This window comes from Gorilla gorilla, chromosome 7, assembly GCF_029281585.2.
Source record: "Gorilla gorilla gorilla isolate KB3781 chromosome 7, NHGRI_mGorGor1-v2.1_pri, whole genome shotgun sequence".
NCBI classification, from domain to species: domain Eukaryota; kingdom Metazoa; phylum Chordata; class Mammalia; order Primates; family Hominidae; genus Gorilla; species Gorilla gorilla.
In genome coordinates this window covers 62207696-62229715 of record NC_073231.2, presented here as the reverse complement: position 1 = coordinate 62229715, position 22020 = coordinate 62207696, and the positions used below count along the sequence as shown (strand labels likewise).

At 38.8% G+C, this 22020-nt stretch overlaps 2 long non-coding RNA genes across 2 annotated transcripts in view; one reads left to right on the top strand and one right to left on the bottom strand.

Moving 5' to 3' along the window:
• Window positions 1–1366: 1366 nt before the first annotated feature.
• LOC129524229 (uncharacterized) lies at window positions 1367–21416 on the bottom strand. Its single transcript, XR_008667976.2, has 4 exons — window positions 21257–21416; window positions 20547–20711; window positions 6746–6846; window positions 1367–2724 (listed from the first exon to the last, which is right to left on the bottom strand). It is a non-coding gene; the product is annotated as an uncharacterized lncRNA (long non-coding RNA).
• The window catches only part of LOC134759089 (uncharacterized), a 31015-nt gene continuing 27314 nt past the window's right edge, over window positions 18320–22020 (top strand). The window contains exon 1 of the long non-coding RNA XR_010134980.1: window positions 18320–18418. This is a non-coding gene — a long non-coding RNA (uncharacterized lncRNA). The remainder of the gene's footprint in view (window positions 18419–22020) is intronic.

Genomic DNA, 22020 nt, shown 5'->3' with positions numbered 1-22020 from the left:
GAAGGAGTCTTTGTAGAGGAACTCCTTGAGTAAGATAGTTATCCAAATTTTTCATAAATCAGTTCCTGATGGTCATCCCAGTGCCTAATACCTAGTAGTGGACTAATATCAACTGCATGGTTGAATACCAAAAATATTCGATTAATATAAAGTTATATATATGAGCTAGATAATACTTTTTAATCTAAAGGGTTAAAGCTATTAGTACTGAAATTAACAACTTAAATGCATTAGTATCCCTCATACTTTTTAATTAATCAGTGTCTTCATCTGAAATGCATGTACCCATTCCTTCATCCCTGGACACCCACTGATTCTCACATAAAGCTGATGCTTAAATTACAGTCCTTCTTTTCTCTCTTAAAATATAAATGTTTACTCAGTACCTACATTTCTCCTTTGCTGCCAGGGCTCAAAGCAGAGGTGAAAAAATGCCTGAGAAAGACAATTTGCCTAAACTGCCAATATGAAAGAAAGCCAGAGTTGCCAGCATACTTCCAAGAAAGGCTGCTTTCAAAAGATTCTAGCTGGATTTTTGCAGATACAAAGGGTTTAAATAAACATCCAAACTTCTGCATGCTTATCAAGACTGAACCTCTGAATCAGTCACAGACAAAAAGATCTAAGGCAAGAGAATGAGAAATCTCATGAATAAAGATTATATTTAACTGTAAATGCCCCCCCCACCCCGCCTTGTCCTAGTGGCTTCCCACAGAAGGAGAATAGAGAGTATTTTGAACAGATGAGTGAAAAACATCAGCATACATAGGTTATACCTAAAAGTAAATAGCATTCATGTTCCCTTAACAGACCCAAATCTAACACCAAAATGCAATAGATTTGTGTACTGTAGCATATCTAGAGGTCTAAATGTTTTTCGTCTTTTCTAAGGAATATGTTTCTATTAAGTTTCCATGAATACGTGATATACACATATTCATGGATTTTCAATTTGTCTGCTGCATAAGCAGAAGGCTAATAGTATAAAAACATGGAACTTATTAAAACACCTGAATCCCAGGCCATTTGGTTTATCTTGAATACCAAATAGAGTATTGGAATGTTTTAAATTAAAGTGCACAATTCTTACCACCTTGATGAGAGTCTTATATTCTGTACACAGACTAACTAATGAAATCACAAATCATGGAAGAGTTGAGAAATAAGGTGTGATAGGGCCTTTTAAAAAATAATTTACTTCTCAAGATGGAAGTAAAAAAATGGAAGTAAAAAAAAACCCCCCACCATGATTGTTTTTATAACACACATTACAAGGGACCCTTGTTTTCCTCTATGACACTACAAATGTTCTTACTTTATTTTATATTAAAACAAATTTACCTACTAGTTCCAAAAATCAATGTGTACAAGTTTAATTGGCTTTATCTCCTCTCTAGTCTATTGTCTCTTTTCTTCTACCTCCTGACCAATCCATTTATTCCTTTGACTTTGCAGTTTGACAATGGCAATGGCAATTAGCTAATATTCTGTTATATTCAGTGACATCATGGTAGGGCAGGAGGAACAAGCCTATATCCCTGAGGAAAGCAGGAAAGGCTGTGCTGCCACACTTGGCGGGCTCCTGCTCCTGCTGCAGCTCCTACTCCTGCTCCTCCCCCAGGTAACTTCTCCCACTGCCTGAGGCCTTGGTGGTTTCCATGACCCCTAGCGTCCCATGCAGCAGAGACGTGGTCATGCCTAGCATTGTGTAATCCAGATGTGGATTCCCTGAAGTTCAAAGCACCACCAAACAAGCCCCTCCCCTAGAAGGGCCCATATCTCCTCCAGCTACACGGCCTTGTTTTTCTCTCTGTCCAAAACCACACTTTTCTGACAATGGCCTACGTTCCCTGCAGCTGCTTTCTCCTGTTCCTTTCACTTCTCAATTTGCTACAATCAAGCTTCTGACACTCCTGGTCATGCTTCTGACACTTCTGGTCATTGAAACTACCCTTGTCAGGGTGACCAATGCCCCTCGTATTGCCATATACCATGGACATTTCTCAACTCTCGACTTCCTCGATTTGCAGCAGCATCTGGCATCGCGCACTTCCTCCCTGGGCTCACTTTCCTCCCTGCTTGCATTGTCTGACCCCACAATCTTGTGTCCCTCCTGCTCTGCTGGATGCTCTTTCTCAGCTTCCTTTGCACTCTTCTGTCAAACTCTAAAAACAGTGGAGAGCTGGAGAGCTTGCATTGGAGTGCATTTTTCTGCTCTGCTTTATTTTTCCTATGTCCTCATTCAGTCTCATTTGTATGCTGATGACTTACACATTTGTATCTTTGGCTCCAGTGTCTCACCTGAGTTGCAGACATATAAAACCCACCCTCTGCTTGTTATCTCTACTCATCTAACTTAAAACCAAAATTAAATAAACAAGCAACAACAACAAACACCAAATTCTTGATTTAACTTCCCAACGTATACCATCCCCCTGCCATCTTCCCCATATCAGTGATTGGCACTGCCATTCCCCTTTCAATCAAGTCCAATTTAGGGAGCTATCCATTTCTTTCTTTTTTTTTTTTTTTTTCACTATTCTCACATCACATTGCTAAGTAAATTCTATTAGCTTTACCCTCAAAATGTATAACAAATCTGTTTACTTCCCTTCACCTGCACAGCTTACCACCCTTGTATAAGATATTGTCTGTTGCCAAGAATCTTGCACCAGACTAGTGGTTCTCAAAGTGTGGTCCCTGGACCCGCAGCATCTGCAGCACCTGGGAAATAATAAGAAATACAAATTCTGAAATATTGAATCAGAAACTCTGAAGGTGGAGGCCAGCAATTTCTGTTTTAATAAGCCCTCCTGTGATTCTGATGCATTCCTGAAGACTAACATGCCTTCTGCTTCATTTTTGTCTCAGATCACACTATCTTACAAATGAAAACTTTCCAATGGGCTGGGAGCAGAGGCTCATGCCTGTAATCCCAGCAGTTCAGGAGGCTGAGGCGGGTGGATCACTTGAAGCCAAGAGTTTGAGACCAATCTGGTCAGCATGGCAAAACCTGTCTCTACTAAAAACAAAAAACAAAAACTAGCTGGGTGTGATGGCACACACCTGTGGTCCCAGCTACTCAGGGGGCTGAAGCAGGAGAATTGCTTGAGACTGGGAGGCGGAGATTGCAGTGAGCCGAGATCGCATCACTGCCTTCCATCCTGGGCGACAGAGTGAGACCCTGTCTCAAAAAAAGAAAAAAAAGAAAACTTTCCAATGGCTTACAATTTATCCTTTCTAATTTCTTCTTTACATGATATTCTAGGTGTTCTGGTGCATTTCTATATCTTTGATCTCACAGCATATCGTCCATCCTTCCCACACTCCTTCTCATGGACATCTTCATTCTTTGACTACACCAAACTCACGCCTACTTCTGTGCTCACACTGACTGTTTATTATTTCTGAAATCCTCTTTGCCAGATTCTCTCATATCTGACACTTCCTTATCGTTTAGCTTTCAGCTGAAATGTTAACTCCAGTAGGAATCTTCCCTAACCTTCATATCTGCACACCATTTTGTATTGCATTGTTCATAGCATTTATCTCTAAAAACATTATATTACTCATTGATTCACTCGATTATTGTTTCTCTCTCCCAACAGAATTTAAGCGTCAGTGGAGCAGCGATCTTATCCACCTCATCCATTACTCTATTGCCAATGCCCAGAACAGTGACTGACACATACCATGAATCAGGGCATAAAAAGCTGCATTAAATACAGAATAACTGTGTATACTCCACAGGGCTCAAATTGCTTCTCCTCCACGAGAGACACACCAGTCTGTGACTGGCTGTCAACCCAAAATGTGATACTTAATTGGGACTCACAGTGGCCACTGCTGCTGACAGTTCAGCAGCCAGTTGACCACAGTAAGTCCTCAATTAATGGTGGCTGGTAATTGCAATTTCATAGGGCAAGCTTCTACCTTACACTTCTTTTATCCAAATGTTCTTCACTTCTTGAGCATGTATTATTTTAAGTGAACTTTAGAATTCTTTTCCATTTTCCAAAAATCTCTGAAAAGGTTATCCAGAATTCCTTTACATTTATAAATCAGTTTGGAATTTAATAAGGGCAGTAGAGGAAAAGATCTGTATTTGGACATGCAAAAGGGATAAAGGTAATCTTGGAACAATTTCCCACTGGCTTACTTAATACTCGACATACTTAAATACCTCCTAATAGGTCCCCTTGTAAGCATTTTAAAATTCACAATTTTCAAATATTTAGTGGGAAAAAAAAACAAGTCTTCCCAAATGGCTTGTGAGATTTTCTCATAGGAAGAATTCCAAGAAGAATATGTAATAATAGTCTACATTTCCATAAAAAGTATGAGATATTTTGATGTGTTGGTTACATCTAAGCCTGGAAACTATAATCAGAAATCTGGTCTTTGGAGCTTTGTGTGAAAAACAAATCAGTTTCAAAATGATTCCTTTAAAATATTTCTTATATTTTAAGTGAGTTGCTTTTTTGGTGTGGCAGCTGTATTAACGTTGGCTGGAATTCCTTTTCTAACAAAAGAATTCACAACATTTTCCTGTTTGGCAAAATAAATAAGATGCAAACAAAATACTTTCATTATGTTTTTTGAAAGGTAGGAGGAAACTACATATGTGGTAGATGAGAATGTTTTAAAAATACAGAGTTCTTAAAAAACATAAATTAGGTAGTTATAATTACAGAGATATGAAGATTCTCAGTTTTGCTTACTGTCTTGAGGCAGCTTGCTTAATAAATTATTTAGTAAACTTACAGATGTTGTTAATTATATTAGCATCTAGAATAATTAATATTAAATTGCATTTCTCTGGCATGCCCACATTAAGAACGACTGGTGTTAATCTAAGAAATTGACAAATATATATATATGTTATGAATATATATTTGATTTAATATATACTTGATCTAATATATATTAGACTTACTGTAATATATTTGGTTTTATTCAAAATAATTTACAAAATATTTTACTATGTAAGCCTTTATCGTTGTGACTCCTAAAGACTCTAGTAAAAAAATCAAAATATAAAATTATTTGATATTCACTTAACAGAAGACTCCTATTAGAGCACGGCCTTTCTTTTTAATTAAGTTTCTATTGAGGAACATCATATATACAGTAAAGTGCGCCAGTCTTACTTGATGAGCCTTAATATATGTGTAGCATGAATGAACTCTGCCCCTCTGCCAGCTCAGATGACAAGACATTTCCAGTATTCCAGAAGGCTTCCTCACACTCCTTCTAGCCAATATTCCCAGTCAGATAACCACTATTTTTATTTCTATTACTATAGATTAGTTTTGCCTGCTCTGGAACCACATGTCAATGGAACATCATGTACTGTCATGCACTGCATAACAACATTTTGATCAATGAGGGACCAAAAAAATTGATGGTGGTCTTATAAGAAAGTGATATGATATTTTTACTGTTCTTTTTCTATGTTTAGATATATTTAGATACACAATTTTTTTTATTTTATTATTATTACACTTTAAGTTTGAGGGTACATGTGCACAATGTGCAGGTTAGTTACATATGTATACATGTGCCATGCTGGTGTGCTGCACCCATTAACTCGTCATTTAGCATTGGGTGTATCTCCCAATGCTATCCCTCCCCCCTCCCCCCACCCCACAACAGTCCCCAGAGTGTGATGTTCCCCTTCCTGTGTCCATGTGTTCTCATTGTTCAATTCCCACCTGTGAGTGAGAACATGCGGTGTTTGGTTTTTTGTTCTTGTGATAGTTTACTGAGAATGATGATTTCCAATTTCATCCATGTCCCTACAAAGGACATGAACTCATCCTTTTTTATGGCTGCATAGTATTCCATGGTGTATATGTGCCACATTTTCTTAATCCAGTCTATCATTGTTGGACATTTGGGTTGGTTCCAAGTCTTTGCTATTGTGAATAGTGCCGCAATAAACATACGTGTGCATGGGTCTTTATAGCAGCATGATTTATAGTCCTTTGGGCATATACCCAGTAATGGGATGGCTGGGTCAAATGGTATTTCTAGTTCTAGATCCCTGAGGAATCGCCACACTGACTTCCACAATGGTTGAACTAGTTTACAGTCCCACCAACAGTGTAAAAGTGTTCCTATTTCTCCACATCCTCTCCAGCACCTGTTGTTTCCTGACTTTTTAATGATTGCCATTCTAACTGGTGTGAGATGGTAGATACACAAATATTTACTATGGTGTTACAATTGCCTACAGTATTCAGTATAGTAGCATGCTATACAGAAGTGTAGCTGAGGAAGAGTAGGCTTGACCATATAACCTAGGTGTGTAGTAGGCTACACCATCTAGATTTGTGTAAAGACACATTCTGATATTCACATAATGATGAAATCACCTCATGTCACATTTCTCAGAACTTACCCCATGGTAAAGCAATGCATGACTATAAATGTAGTATGTATGTTTTTTTGACTAGCATCTTTCATTCAACACTATGTGAGATTCATCCATGTTGTTGCATGTGGCACCATTCCATTTTCGTTTTTGTAATTGAAAAGAAACAGTATAAACTTGGAGACAGTTTAGAGAAGAATAAGGAAATCGTTAAGGCCAGGCACGGTGGCTCACCCCTGTAATCCCAGCACTTTGGGAGGCCAAGGCGGGCGGATCATAAGGTCAAGAAATCATGACCATCCTGGCCAACATGGTGAAACCCCATCTCTACTAAAAATACAAAAATTAGCTGGGCATGGAGGCACGCACCTGTAGTCCCAGCTACTTGGGAGGCTGAGGCAGTGGCTTGAACCCGGGAGGTGGAAGTTGCAGTGAGCCACTTCAGTCCAGCCTGGCGATAGAGCAAGAAACTGTCTCAAAAAAAAAAAGTTAACATTTGGTTTGTTGAGCATTAAGTCTGCATATACATTCAAGTTCTGGATCCCCAAATGAAAACCACTGGTGTTATCTCCTATCTGTTCCCAAATTTCACATCTCCAGAATGCTTATGTCATGATCTTCCTAGGGACCTCAAGTCAGACAAGACCTGTCAAACTGGACATATAGCAATAAGTAAAAAAGACTAATGGTTCAGGGACTCGTCTTACAGGATAATAACAATGGAAGATTTTTCAGACTAGTTCTTGAATGAGTATCTTGACTTTTGTCAAGGGAGCAATTCTCATTTCCACTGAAAATATGGTAACAGCTTAGAGTCTTAAATTGTTTAGGGGATGGTGCCAAGATAAGGATGAGAAGGATTTAATACCTATAGAATTATGGAATCATATAAAAAGGGATTATGCTAGCTACTTCTCTGCAGACTTTGGAAAAAAAAGGAAATGGGTATGTCTTAAAAGCACAATGAAAATGTTCAACTTTATATAACAATAAACAGAGGCTGGGCACGGTGGCTCATGCCTGTAAACCCAGCACTTTGGGAGGCCAAGTCAAGCAGATCACTTGAGGTCAGGAGTTCAAGGCCAGCCTGGCCAACTTCATGAAACCCTGACTCTACTAAAAATACAAAAAATTAACAGGGCGTGGTGGCATGTGCCTGTAAGCCCAGCTACTCAGGAGGCTGAGGCAGGGGAATTGCTTGAACCCGGGAGGCGGATGTTGCAGTGAGCTGAGATCGCGCCACTGCACTCCAGCCTGGCTGACAGAGTGAGACTCCATCTTAAAAAAAGAGAGAGAGAGAATAAACAGATATTAGAATAATAATAAAGAGAAATTTTAACATTAAAATTGGCAAAAGTTAAAAATATACCAATATCTGTGCTGGCCAGAGTGTGGGGAATGAGCCCTCTAAAACACAGTTGGTTGGATATAAACCAGTACTCCATTTCTTAAGAACAATTTGTCAGTATGAATCCAAAACCCTAAACATCTTTATACTCTAGTTAAGTAATTTCATGTCCAGGAATGTATTTTAGGGAAACAAAGATGAAAACAGTTATATGCACACTTATCACAAAATTATTTATAATAGCAAACATTTAAAAATGCAAATATCCAAATAAGCAGAGAATAATAAATATCATAATAATATGATGCAATACTATAGAACCATTAAAAAAAACTTTTAAAGGAATGTTTAATGACAGGAGAAAATACTTATGAAATAACGTCAGGTGAAAAGAAAGACATACAATTATAAGAAGCAAATGTCAAAAGTTGTTGTTTGACCCACGTAATGCTTTTAAAATGAAGCTTTCAGTGACCTTGATGCTCTGACTTTCTTCAGCACATCACACTGGTCCCTATATTGATAACACTGTGCTGATTGAACCTTGTAAACAAGAAGTGGCAAGTAATCTGGGTGCCCTAGTGACACACAGGGAGTCAGAGAGTAGCAGATAAACCTTGTAAAGCAGGAGTGGCCTGCTGCATTGTAAAATTTTAAGGGTCTGGACAAGCCAGATTATCCCTCTTATGATAAAGGTCAAGATACCCCATCTTGTACCCCTGTGTTAACAAAAGACTGTGAGATCCCCAGAGGAAGGAAAGGAGAAGACTTTATTTTCAGAAGGAGAAGCAACCTATAGATAAGGAACATAGCTTCTGGAGAAAATCAAAAGCGTATGTTCCACAGAAGAGAGTGAGGAGAGTCAGACTTACATACATATGGAGCAGGATAGGGGAAAATCTATGAATATTGGTGAGGGAAATCAGTCATGGGCACAGTGGGTATTCATATGTGTAACACATTTTATGTTCACTTTGGGAGTTTTAGCACTAAAATTCAGTGGAATTCAACTCTTTACAACAAAAGGTGAACTGTAGAACACAAAGACAGTTTGTGTGCAGCCTCCATAAGCTGGCTGAAACTGGCTTGAGATCTGCAGCTATTCGTTAATAAAGAATGTCTCTAAGACCAGCCCTTTGTCCAGTCTGAGTTGTGGCAGGAATGGCAAGGTGGGGAAAGGGGGTTGTGTCGGCTTGCTGGCATCTGGTGGTTTATCAGGGTCAGGCGGGAAATTTTCCAGCTGTAGTTGTTTTGGCAATGCTTTTCAGGACCTGGCTTCTGCTTAATTACAGCAAAGAAAACTTATAGCAATTAATGAAGGATACATGACTAATCCTTCATCCTGCTAGCCATGAGATTCGGGTTTATTTTTGGTGTGTCTCATTTTGGGTGCAGGGAGTTCATTTTGTCTGTCTGTTGGGGTATATCTTAATACCTGCCATGTGAATGTGGAGAAAAATTGCACCACGCTTGGGACTACTGCTCCAACCCATTCTGCAGATGACTTAGAAATCTGCCAGTTTTGAGTGGGAGACCTCTGCTGTGGTCTATGCCCTGTCACTCAGGCTGAATGGCCCAGGCCACCCAATAGTGCTAGAGGATGCATCGTGTGGCAGTTCCCAATTCAAGAGTTCAGCCCAGAGCCTAGAGGCCCTGCCTCCTACAGCAGAGAACGGTTTGAAGAGCAGCTTTTGTGTGCTCCTGGGCCCTAGGAGAGATTGAGCATTTGGCAATGGGACGTCAAGTGACAGTGGCCCAGTCTGCCCAGCATGGGCTGAGACTTGTCACAAGCCAGAGCAGGCAAAGAGCAATTCCTTGTGCTGTGGAAATGGTGCTGGAGGATCTTGCCAGAGTGGGGCCAGAGAGCAGAAGGAAGGCAAATACGTGGGTTCCTTCCCTAGCTCTATCTGTGGTCTCAGGGATATGGGGAGGGGAGGAGAAACCTGGGGCTCCTCCTGGATAGTTCAACGTATTTGTGTGAGCTGAAAGTGGACTGTGACCACACTCGAGCCAGTTTTGACAAATGGCAACTTCCATGTAACCCACCTCTATCAAGACAGGCCATCCACTTATAGGGAGTGAGTTTGTATATGAACTTACTCAATGACAGGTATACAGACTAATCTCTCAAAAATCATATGCTTCATAGGAAAATAGCATTCTATAATGCAGTACTAATTTTAAATTACTATGTCTTTGTTATAGCCAGATTATTTAGCTTGAATTAATGAAAAAAACTTGTAACTTAGCTAGTAAACAATCACTAGAATTCTCAGGCCAATTTTTAATGAACTGTTAATATACTATGCATACACATATTGGTATATATGGAGTGTCTGTGTGTGTGTGTGTATGTGTGGGTGTTTTATTCTTGGTACTTTACTATATTTCTCAGGTTAAAAATTTATATGCCTGTCATTAGACGCATAACCCACTATTCATATGCATCTATCATCTATCTATCTATGTACCTATCTAACTATCTATCTACCTATCTATCTATGTATTAAATATCAATCATCTCATTTGTTTTCTGGTATATTTATGCTCTTTTAGGGAATAATTAACTTTCGGGTCATACAAATTTTTGTCCTTTAGGTACTGACTTTAGGTACTCATGAAGTTTTAGTGACAGTTTGTTTGTGTTCAGGAACAGAAGGAATATAATGGATTTGTGACTGGATTCCTTGGTATCTAATTTGAATTTTTCATTTACACAGCTGGTTTTATTTGCTCTGAGGTATTATTGCAAAGGATAGAAGAAGCACATGTGTTACACTAAGCTCCAAGCTCATTTAAACATTTTATCTTCCAAATCCTGAACTACAATTGACCCATTCAAAGTTCAGATTTATATTTACTCTTGGAATTATTAAAATTCCTGTTTTTATAAAAGAAGTCATAGAAAAAAAATCATTGGGAATAAAATCTGTCTCCCAAATCCTACTAAGCAATTATAAGTGGAACTAAAATAATTGATTTAATTTTTCTTAAATAACTGTAGAAAGATGTGAGTTAAATATACAAGTAAAGCAATTCCATATTTGCTAGTAATTCATTTGTTTAAAAAATAATTCATGTTTGGTGCAATTTCTTTATTATCCAGGCTCCTGATTCAACAGAAGTCAGGCAGAAAGGGTTTCTTGAATTTTGTTTTATCTTCTAATATTATGAGGCTTATCTTTGAATATTTAACTTTATGTTTTGGTGATGACTTTTTCTTTTATAGTGTCTATTATAAAGCTACTAGAGAAGAAAATATAGTGATGGAACCATATAAAGATGCATCAAATACATCATGTGAAGTAGTTTATATTAATCTTAAGACTAAAAGTTACTCCCAAGTGGGATATTCTGAAGCAACAAATCATCTCTTTGGGTATCATTTTTTGTTTTGTTTTGTTTTGTTTTGTTTTTTTGAGACAGAGTCTTGCTCTGTCACCCAGGCTGTAGTGCAGTGGTGCGAACACAGCTCACTGCAGCCCCGACCTCCTGGGGTAAAGTGATCCTCTTGCCTCAGCCTCCCAAGTAGCTGGGACTACAGGCATGTGCCACCATGCCCAGCTAGTTTTTTATTTTTTTGTAGAGATTTAGTCTTGCTATGGGTATCATATTTTTAATCTAGTTTTATTTTAGAAAGATGAAGTTCATTATTTGTAAAACTACTGTTTTCCCCCCAGAGGCATAGTTGATCACCTATGGAAACAACAGAAAACCTGCTTTCAGCGAACCTTAGGAGTGAACACTGTGATTTGCATGGGCATTAAATGCTATAAAGGATTTTTTCCTTACCGCAGTAGTCACTCTCTTTATTTGTTTATCATACCCTTAGAAGATCGGGTGGAAAAAGTTAAGGAGGAAAAAGATGGTTTTTGTCAAGATAATGGCAGGACCAAGAGCATGAAGTCAAGAAACACTGGACACACATCAGGAAGGATCTGCATTTTGGCATGGCAGGACCTGGTGGCACAGGCACCCAGGTGGGCAGATGTGATGTGATGGATGGAGGTGGGTGCCAGAGCACAGAGGTTCTTGGATGCAGAGTAAGAAGGACTTTGCTTTGGGGGTCTATTGAAAGAACATATTTTTAAATAGGTCTTTAGCATAAAGAGCAACTGCTCTAGGAAGATTACTCTAATTACTCTAATACATGTTTATTCTGTTATTCAACAAATATTTGTTGAGCTTGTACAATGTACCAGATGCAGTCTAAATGCTGGTCACACAGTGAGGCCTTTGTATGGTTCTTTCTCTAAGTCTAGTGAGACCATATAGAATGAATTGGAAAAGCAAGATAATCAGGGTAGTTAAGAGATATTTTCTGCATTACAGAAGAGAAAAATCTATGCTGAGTTCGTGGCAGTGGGAATGGGAATGGGAATAGAGCAATTGGGCCTGCCTAGAGATAAAAACCCACAGAAAATGGACAGAAATTGACAAATCATTTTACATGAAAGAGTAAGGGAAGTTTAAAAAGAAAGACCTCAATAATTTGGTAAATTGGAGATACGATAACACAAACAGCTATCCAGCAAATAGAGGCTTTTGAAGAACAATGTGGATTAAGACTGGTATGAACTGAGTTCGGAGGTCTTATGAGATGTCTAAGACGGTCTGGAGTTGAAGCAAGAAGTGCTGGAGAAGGGTGACCATATAATTCATCATCCAAACTAGGACCCCTTGGAGATGAAACAGAGCACTATTAATAACTACACCAGGACAACAACATAAATGGGAGCACTCTCAGGAAACCCAGTATTGATGGTGGAAGGAAGGTTATAATCACCCACATCACGTGGTAACTGACTTTGTTGCGATAACATAACATTGTTAAGGGAGGATGTGGAGGGAGAGGAACAGAGGATGAATGGCCACAGCCACCCTGTGAAATAACTCATTAGATTGTGACTTGGGACACATTGCATTGGGCTGTATTCTGTGAAGCTTTCCGCAGATGGATAAGAGGCTTTGAGAAATCTACGGTTAAATGCCCCATTTACTCTTTAGCAATCTATTTTGTAGTTATCATTTTGCCACAAAAAAAAAAATAGAGGAGAGGAAGAGATATATAGGTAAGTATAGTAACTATTTAAATTGTTAAATTTTTCTTTTTTATATCAAGTACTAGGCTGGAGGTAGGTGCAGCCCTGGCCTGGGCCCTTGAAGCAACACTGTGGGTGTGGGATGGATGTGACAGGCCAGATGGAAAAGCACGGTGACTAGGTATGCTTTCCATACGAAGATAAGGCCTGCAGAGGAGGGGATGTAATAATGAACTATTAAGGGTCAGTAATGATGTGCTTATTGACAGGAGCCATTCATTTCCTCGTAGTGTTCTATTTGCCAAGGATATGTGTTAGAAAGTATGTTAATAACTGTGAAGGAGGTGCTGAATGAATATATGTCTAGAAAGCCTAATTTAGATGCAACCGTGGACACTAACTGAAGGCCCTTTAAATTTTCATCCATTAAAAATGATTTTTTTTCCCTCAGGAATAATGCTAATTAGTCATAAAGTCTTACCATAATATGCTTGAGCTGGATCTTAACAGTTTGCAAGAATCGATTGTTAAATTTTCAGAATTTTCAAGCTTGTTGCTAAACATAGCCATTATTAAAAGTTACATATTATGGCCAAGCACAGTGGCTCACGCCTATAATCCCAGCGCTTTGGGAGGACAAGGGAGGGTGAATCACCTGAAGTCAGGAGTTTGAGACTAGCATGGCCAACATGGTGAAACCCTGTCTCAACTGAAAATACAAAAAAATTAGCTGGGTGTGGTGGCGGGTGCCTGTAATCCCAGCTACTCCGGAGGCTGAGGCAGGAGAATCGCTTGAACCTGGGAGGTGGAGGTTGCAGTGCGCCAAGATCGCACCACTGCACTCCAGCCTGGATGAAAAGAGTGAAACTCTGTCTCAAAAACAAAATTACATAATATAGTATTGTGCAATGTTACATTACATTATTATATTATGTAAAAAGGAATAAACATTTAGAACTCAACATTTTCTAATAGCTTTATTACATTTTATTGTACTCTCTGCTATAGTAGTATTCATATGGTAGAATTATTATAAGATTGTGGTTACTTGCACTTCTTTCCAGTTCTACACTCTGATGCCGGGTTGGTAGTTTGAAATCAGCCATGGTGGGTATATTTATACCAAATATATAGGCAAACACTACAAATCAGGACAGCCCCTCCCCAAACCCCAAATATGGCTATTAAATATTTACTTAGATAGATAGTATCTATCATTTCATCTGTATATTTTACAATAATATATTAATATTATAACAGACAGATTGTTAAATGCTTCTATAGGACTTCCTTTTAAAAATAAACTCTCAAGAGTGAAAGCATCACATTAGTATTCAGTCCAATAAACAACTGTTGAGGAATTGCCTGATCATTTCCTTAAATAAAAGCATTTTTTAAACCAGTATTTCTCTGGGAAAATTTCACTTTAGTGATTATGTATTCAGACAACAAAACCCAGAATGGATGCTGTTTCGGATTAGAAAATGTATTTTATTCTATATTCCTGGATCGCAGGCAATGAAATTTCAATTTTCTGAGAACTGGCTTTTCCTAAGTTAATTGTCTGCTCAGCAGGCTTACTTGGCTCTTTCAACATTCTGAGTATTATTTTTGCACTTGTGTTTACCATCTTATCACTTTGGTGATTGTTTTTCCTGATAAAAACATACTAAAAGAGAAAACTTACTTAGGAAATCCAAATTAATTTATTTCAAACCGCAGTCGTTTTGCCTGGCTATATTAATATGCCAGAGCTAAATGAACTTATTATTTAATTTTTTTAACCAATGAATGTGGTCCAGATTTGAATGGCAGAAGCCCCAATATCATTGCCCCAGGAGAGCAAAGCCAAGATCTTCTGCATTCCTTCACAAGGAATCCCAAAGAAATGCTAATTAACTAATTTAGGTTGTAAGTTTACAGTAGCTCTTTATGTCTGTCAATTTTATGTGTTAGTATAGATTTCATTTAGACCTTTTATCAGACTGGAAAACCTAGCAACACTTGAAAACAGTTGATTTAATTTTCTCTTCTTTCCACCTGTATTAAGAGGCATATAGGAGACTTGAATGCATAACAAATGCATTTTAATCAATAAACCCTAAAATTGGTTTCAATATATTCAGAACATCGAAAGGAAAATGATGTATAGGTGATGACTCATCTCTGATCTAGGATAATTTAAGAAAAAGATACAATTTTATATAAGACGTTAAATATAGCCATTACTGGAGTTGGCAGGCTCCATACCTACCCTAGATCAATGGAATCTAATAGGAAGATGTAACTCTAATGGCTCTTCCAAGCCATCTTATTATTATATGGGCACTTTCAAGAGGCTATCCATGTGAAGAGATGCACATATAAGATTCTAGATCTTACTGTACCATTTAACTGAAGCTTTTGCTGTGGCTCCTGGCTGCAGCAGTCACAGCAGACAGGGAAAACTTTGAAGCTCCTCCTATCCCTCCACAGATTTTTGACAGGGTTTTGAATCAGAGGATATAGCAAAGGTGTACAAGAGCACAGGAAAAATAGGATAACAATTTAGACATAGAGAACAATTGAATCTTTACCTGCTCTTCCAAAAAATATTTTCATTATTTAACCTAAAAAGTGTTATACTTTAAGCAACAAAACCGTTATCTAACTAATTGCAGTTACAAATTTAAGAAGTGCAAGCCTCGAGCGGAAATTTTTTTTCTAGATAGTGCATTCTCCAAACTCATTTCAGTAATATATGAATCCTGTGAGTTTATAATCACTTTAATAGATAACTAGAAAGATAGATGATATATTAGATGATAGATAGATAGATGATAGATGATAGATAGATAGATAGATAGATAGATAGATAGATAGATAGATAGATAGATACCACTGATATGGGTTGGCTCTGTGTCCCCACCCAAATCTCATGTTGAATTGTAATCCTGAATGTTGGGGGAGGAACCTGGTGGGAGATCATTGGATCATGGTGGCGGATTTCCCCATTGCTGTTCTCATGATAGTGAGTGAGTTCTCAAGAGATCTGGTTGTTTGAAAATGTGTAGCACTTCCCCCTTTGCTCTCTTCTTCCTCCTGCTCCCTCCAGGTAAGACACGTTTGCTTCTCCTTCGCCTTCCACCATGATTGTAAGTTTCCTGAGGCCTCCCACTCATGCTTCCTGTACAGCCTGTTGAACTTCAGTCAATTAAACTTTTTTTCTGTATAAATTACCCAGTCTCTGGTAGTTCTTTATAGTAGTGGGAGAATGGACTAATACAGACACATTTCTTTAAAGATTTATAACTAACACCATTTCTCTTCCTTTACTCTTTGCCCATTCCCTGTGGGATCTAGGAAGACAGGGTTTGTCAACCTCTTCTTTCTATGTCCACTGAATGAATGTTCAACGTACAATACAAGTATCTAAGCAAAGCCTCCTCCCCACCATTTTAAAATTTTGGTTCCATGCCCCAAACCCTATGGCCACCTACCCAGGATGAAGACAGTTTTCAGCTGAATACTCCGTGGATGTCCTAATAGGAGTCCAGGCTAGCCTTGGGCACCAATTCACAGTTTCTCCCTTTATCCTGGAACTCTCCCAGGAAGAGACACTGCATTGCACAGTGTTGTGATAAAAGCCTCCTAGGAGGAGCATCTTAAACACAGTACATATGGAGGCACTTGGCAATACCCCTCACTAACAGAGAACTGTTGTCAGTAAATCAGGCTCTTTCTATTATGAAGTTCATTTTATGTTGCTAAGGAAAAAATAGCACTGAATCATTAGTCATCTAGAACATTTTTTTTTCAACATAGAGAGCAACAAAATGTATCTCTGAGGAAAATTAATCTGAGGCTACATCTGTGGACTAAACTGAACGTTTCTGAGTCTGGAAATTTGATTTAAGAAATTGTTTTTGCATAAATAGATTTATGCTCACATTGTCAGGTAAATAGAAGCAATACATCACCTTCCAGCTAAAAATGGGAGGAAGGTCAGTTGGATGAGGATAATTGGGGAAAAGTTATAATTTTTCAAATGAAATGATAGGATAAAACTTGTGGCTTTTTTTTCTTTTTGATTTTAACAGAGAAGAAAGAAAATTATAAATACTTTCAATAATGAATTTGAGCTCCATGCAACTGACAGTAGAAGTGAGATTAGCATATATTTTGATTGACATTAGAAGTCTATTCCTGTTTATTTAACTCTGAGTTACCATTATTTTGATATTAAGTTAATGGAGAGGGAAAAGACACACCATCATCTTGTCAAGCTAAGCAGAGAAATAGATCTGATTTCCTACTGGGAAATTATAAACATATCTTCTTTCCTGTTGGGATAAAATCAGAGCTGGAGTTCATTTCCTATTGGGGTTATGCTGGCTGTCTCTGACACCGTAAGTCTAGAAGTAGTGATATTGCTTATATATCAAAACTGTGATCATGAAAAACATATATGTAGGAAAAAAATGCAAAAGGCAGCCTAGAGTATGGGAATATGAAATAGTCAAATGCATATGTGGGAATTTAACTGCATTTTGAGAGTAAATTCTTGAATGTGCATATGTAGCATGTGCTTTTCTTCAGATGGTTAGTTTTTTCCTGTCTGTGTCATTTTTTCTTTATTATAGCCAAGTGAGTATTTACTAAAGGCTCATTTTATTGTATTAATACTGAAAGTATAGATTTGCCTTTTTTTGGTTAAATGTAGTCACATGTCTATCATAAGTGAAGAGTATTTGAAGTTTCTGAGCTTTACAGCACAAGGCATGGGATTATTTCGGCTTTTTAAGAGTGGGATCATTTCTTCACTTATTGTTGTTTAAGTTTGAACAATTTTATTCTCCTTATAATGATTATAAGGACATGAAATTTAATATAAACACTTCTGTTTATTCATTAAAAAGTAGTTACTATAAGCCTGCTATGTGTTAAGTGCTATTCTAGGTTCCAGGACACAGGGGTGAATTAGACAGTTATTAACCTCATAGGGTTTACATTCTAGGGGAGAGTCTAGAGAATTAAAAATAAATGTGTAATGCTATGGCCACTGTGATATATGCTGCAAAGAAAAAATAAAAGAGAGTAGTAAGATAGAGAATGTCTTGGGAGGAGAAAGAGGTAGTCAGGAGACATTTCTTTGAGGGGATGACATTTGATCATAGGATATTTGCTGACGACAACAAAGTAATAACCACAGGTCTCTGGAGGGGCATCTCAAGCTAAGAAAACAGTGAGTGTAAAAGGCCTGAGACGGGGAAGAAGCTTGATGTCAAAGGAACAGGAAAAATGCTGATGGGGCTAAGATGCAGCAAGAGAGTCTGATTTTAAGATGGAGTCAGAAAGACCAAAGCCAGATTATGAAGGGAATTTTTGTTTCATTTTGTTTTGTTTTATTTTGTTTTGAGACAGAGTCTTGTTCTGTCACCCAGGCTGGAGTGCAGTGGCCTCAAACTCCTTGCTTAAGTGGTCCTTTGCCTCTGCCTCCTAAGTAGCTGGGACTATAGATGTGCACCATCATACCCAGCTATTTAAAAAAACATTTTTTTTTTTTTTTTGCAGAGATGAGGACTCACTATGCTGTCCAGACTGGTCTCAAACTCCTGGGCTCAAGCCATCCTCCCTGCTCAGTCTCCCAAAGTGCAGGCCTGAGCCACCAAGGTGAACGGTGTTCTTGATCATGTAAAGGACTTTGGATTCTCTTCTCAGCATGATGGAAAGCCACTGGAAAACACACCACATAGAAATGACATAAGCTGATTTATATTTAAAATAAAATCCTTATGATTGCCATGAGAAGCGTTGAATGTGAGGTGGGGAAGAGAGAGACGGGGCCGAGTGGAAGCTAAGATGACCAGGCAAGAGATGATGATGGAGACTTAGGCTGGAGGTGGCAAGATGTCACTCTTGGCCATATTTCAAAGTAAGATTTGCTCATGGACTAGTTGTTACAAGACAGGTGAGTAATGGGGACAAGGCTATTTGTAGGATTATAAGTGAAAGAATAGTTACTATTTATGAAAACAGGAAAGACTGGGCCTTGTTAGGTTTCAGATGCCTTAGAAAATGAGACTTAGAATTCTGAGAATTGGCTTGGGCTGGAAATATAAACTCAGTAAACATCAGAATATAGATGATAATTAAATCCAGGGGACGGAGCAAGTCCCTCTAGAAGTGAGCATATATAAATAAGAGATCTGAGGACTGAGCACTGAGCTCTGAGACCTACAATTGCATGATTGAGGAGAGGAGGAGCCAGTAATGAAGACTGCAGTGCCCAGGGAGGTAGAAAGAACAACTGGAGGTTACAGTGTTCTGAAAGCCAAAAGGCGAATGTGTTTCAAGAGAAAAAGAGTGCTTCCTATGTTGTACACTCCCAAGAGGCTGATGACAATGACTTTGTGAGCTTGCCAATTGCATTCTCAGTCTGGAGGCATGGGTAAAGCCGGTTGAGGAGAGAACTCAAGACGAGAACATGTAAAGAATCTGTAGAGACAACTCTTTCTAAATGGATGGTTACAAGGCCACACAGAACAGGCTGTGGCTGAAGGAAATGGGGATTCTTGGAAGAGCATTTTAATTTTTATGGAAATTATTATAGCACATTCATCGATGGTCATGATCTAGGAGAGAAGGATAAAGTAATGAAATAGAAAAGGAAGGGAATAATTACAAGATCAAAATCCTTGAGGAGGTGAAAGTGGACAAGGTCCATGATGGTTAATTTTAGGTGCCAACTTGACTGGATTAAGGGATACCCAGAAAGGTGGTAAAGCATTATTTTTGTGTTCATCTGTGAGGATGTTTACAGAGGAAACTGGCATTTGAATCAGTGGACTGAGTAAGGAAAATTCACCCACACCCAATGTGAGAGCCTAGATAGCAGAGGAAAAAATTTTCTCTCTTTTTCTGCTGGAGCTGGGGCACCCTTCTTCTCCTGCCCTTCAACATCAGAACTCCAGGTTCTCTGGCCTTGGGACTCTAGGACTTGCACAGGCAGCACCCCAAGTTCTCAGGCCTGTGGCTTTAGACTGAAATTTACACCATTGACTTTCCTGGTTCTGAGACCTTCATACATGGACTGAGACATGCTATCGGCTTCCCTAGCTCTCCAGTGTGCAGGTCACCTATGGTGGGACTTCTCAGCATCCATAACCACATAAGCCAATTTCCCTGAGACATCTATTCCCCTCTCATACATCTACCTCTATGAATATATCCTATTGTTTCTCTTTCTTTGGAGATCCTGTCAACTAACACAAAATTCAACCCACATGTCAAGTGGTTGGCCTCAGCTAGGAGTAGACCTAGTTAAGCATTGTAAAAAGAGGCAGGCGGATCACGAAGTCAGGAGATCGAGACCATCCTGGCTAACACAGTGAAACCCTGTCTCTACTAAAAACACAAAAAATTAGCCAGGCATGGTGGCGGGTGCCTGTAGTCCCAGCTACTCAGGAGGCTGAGGCAGGAGAGTGGTGTGAACCCGGGAGGCGGAGGTTGCAGTGAGCTGAGATGGAGCCACTGCACTCCAGCGACAGAGTGAGACTCCATCTGAAATAAATAAATAAATAAATAAATAAATAAATAAATAAATAAATAAGAGGGAACACAGAGAAGATGGGCAGAGATGTCAATAGGTTGGTAGATGTGGTGGTGGCTGACAGGGTAGTTCTCTTTCTGATAATTATTTTATAAGCTAAGAATGAGAAGAGGAAAGGGGTAATTGGAGTTTTAAGGAAAGAGAAGATGTGCAATAGTAATCTGAGATAATGGGAGAAATAAGGCTTACTTGAAAGTAGCAGTCATGTGTTAAAGTTGAGCATCTTCAGCTTAAGTGTGGGTTTTTGTTTAGCCTACTCTACTGCTCAGGGCCAGTAAAGAATAAATGGAGAGCTGGAGTCCTTCCAAGTGAATAAGTTGGAGAGCGTCTTGGGCACAGGCTATCAAACTTTTCCTGCAAAGGGTCAGACAGTAGATATTTTAGGCTCACTTTGTAACCATACAGTTTGTCACAACTACTCAATTTGCCATTTTAGTGCAAAAGCAGTCATAGACAATACATAAACAAATGGTGTGGCCAGGTCCCAATAAAACATTACTTATAAAAACAGGCAGTGAACTGATTTGTCCTGAGATCCTTAGTTTGCTGGCCTATGGTCTAAGGAATTGAGGGTGCATGCAAGGAACTATTGTATTAATGGCCCATGGACACAAAGCTGGATAACATCGGAAGTGGGCACACAAGAATGTGATGGGTTGCAAATGGCTTAGAGGTCTAGATGAGGGCAGTAAATTATTGGAATAGGGGTACTCATTAAAAACAACTGGAAAGAAAGAAGTTGGTGCTTAGAGTGTTTGCAGCTTGACATCTAGTTGTTAGAGGTGAAATCATCATTGGATAGGAGCCAAAGGAGGACATGAATCTAGGAGCCTTGGAGATGGGGAAGCAACTTTTAAATGTTTTGGTCTAAGTCTTGATGAGGGAATGGGAGGTCTTACCAGGAACAAGTGCTGCTCTGGAGACATCTCTCAAATCAGGGGCAACTGGAGCTTTGTGCACCTCCTTTATAGATTCCCAAGAACAGCAGGATGGGCTGACTTCTCCTGGGATTCAGATCTCTGGGATTCTCCGCAACACCATGCTGAAATGAAGGCATGGTCAAGTAGAAGTCATTTTGCAGGAGTCTGTGTACCCTAAAGTCTCACTTCAAATCATTTGTTAGTTACTTCCAGTGTATCTGGTACCACATCTCTTTCCAGATTATTATTTGCTAATATTCTGTGAGGGGGGAAAAGAAGACAGGATGATTATTATTCTTGAAAATTCACCTCAGTTGATAATGTCTACCAAGAGACATTCTTGTCATTCCTTTCTCAAGTAGTGCAGTACTTAGATAGAAAGTATTTATGTAACTGTAGAAAGAGTCTTGTTGTTAGGAAATTTGATGGTCATTTCTGATATAAAATATTTTTGAAAGATAACTTCTCGGATTAACTCATCTCTTTGCTTATTCTTTCAGTTTATGTGCTAGGCAGATAGAAACATTTAAGGCAAACAAAGTCTCTTCCCGCAAGATACTCAGGCTAGATGTGGAGTTGAGACAGGAATAACACAGGATGGTTGCAGGAGAACAGAAAACTCCAGGCAGCAGTTCCACATGACTAGCAAAAGGAAACTGTTGAAATAACTATAGAAGCTAGGAGCTGATAAGACCCTGAAAAACAGGGTACAGACTAAGCTGGCTAAGACCAACATGGCACTG